At 41.4% G+C, this 1,415-nt stretch overlaps 1 protein-coding gene across 1 annotated transcript in view; it reads left to right on the forward strand.

The window, feature by feature from the left end:
* The window catches only part of LOC105550634 (probable ATP-dependent DNA helicase HFM1), a 168,436-nt gene that overhangs the window by 12,265 nt on the left and 154,756 nt on the right, over window positions 1-1,415 (forward strand).

The following is a 1,415-nucleotide window of genomic DNA, read 5'->3' on the forward strand; positions in this document are numbered from 1 at the left end:
GTGGTGAGAGAGGGCATCCCTATCTTGTGCCAGTTTTCAAAGGGAATGCTTCCATTTTTTGCCCATCAGTATGATATTGGCTGTGGATTTGTCATAAATAGCTGTTTTTATTTTGAGATATGTCCCATCAATTCCTAGTTTATTGAGAGTTTGTAGCATGAAGGGCTGCATTTAACATTTTTAAGGTTCATGCATGTTGTGTTATGTATTCGTCTTTCTTTCCCTCCCTCCTCCCTTCCTTCTTTCGTTCCTCCCTCCCTCCCTTCTTTCCTTCCTTCCTTCCTCTTTTTTTTTTTTGTTTTGGAGTCTCGCTCTGTCACCCAGTCTGGAGTGCAGTAGTGCAATCTTGGTTTGCTGCAGCCTTTGCCTCCCAGGTTAAGGCAATTCTCCTGCCTCAGCCTCCCGAGTAGCTAGAGCTACAGGTGTGCACCACCATGCCTGGCTAATTTTTGTATTTTTAGTAGAGATAGGTTTTCACCATGTTGGCCAGGATGGTCTTCATCTCCTGACCACATGATCTGCCCTCCTCGGCCTCCCAGTGTTGGGATTACAGGCGTAAGCCAGCACGCTCAGCCAGTATTTCATTTTTTTTTAATGGCCAAATGATAGTCCATTAAATGGATATACCACATTTTGTTTATTCACTTATCAGTTGATGGACATTTGGGTTGTTTTAACTTTTTGTCTATTGTGAATAATATTGCTATGAAAATGCATGTAAGTTTTTGTGTGAATGTGTGTTTGCAGTTCTTTGGATGTAAACTCAGAAGTAGAATTGCTGGGTCATATGGTAACTTTATATTTAGCTTTTCTGAGGAACTGCCAAATTGTTTTCCAAAGTGGCTGCATCACTTTACAGTCCCATTCAGCAATATTTGAGGGTTCCAGTTTCTCCACATTCTGGCCAGCACTTCTTGTTGTCTGTCTTTTGTATTATAGCCATCCTACTGGGTGTGTGAAGAGGTATCTCATTGTGGTGTTGATGTGCATTTTTGTAATGACTAATTGTCTTAGTTATTTTGGTCTGCTATAATGAAATACTATAGATTGGGTGGTGTAAATAACAAACATTTGTTTACACGATTCTGGAGGCCAAAAGTCAGAAATCAGAGTGCCAGCATGGTTGGGTTATTGATGAGGACCCTCTTCCTAGTTATTTTCTCCCATGGTTTTTCTTTGGTGTGTGTATAAACAGAGAGAGCTCATGTTTCATCCTCTTTTTATAAGGGCATTAATTCCATCATGGGGAGGTACTGTCATGACCTCGTCTAAACCCAGTTACCTTCTAAAGGCCCCACCTCCAAATACCATAACATTGGGAGGCTGAGGCGGGCAGATCACAAAGTCAGGAGTTCGAGACCAGCCTGACCAACATTGTAAAACCCCGTCTCTACTAAAAATACAAAAATTAGCCA

This window comes from Mandrillus leucophaeus, unplaced genomic scaffold (assembly GCF_000951045.1).
Source record: "Mandrillus leucophaeus isolate KB7577 unplaced genomic scaffold, Mleu.le_1.0 Scaffold492, whole genome shotgun sequence".
Lineage (NCBI taxonomy): Eukaryota > Metazoa > Chordata > Mammalia > Primates > Cercopithecidae > Mandrillus > Mandrillus leucophaeus.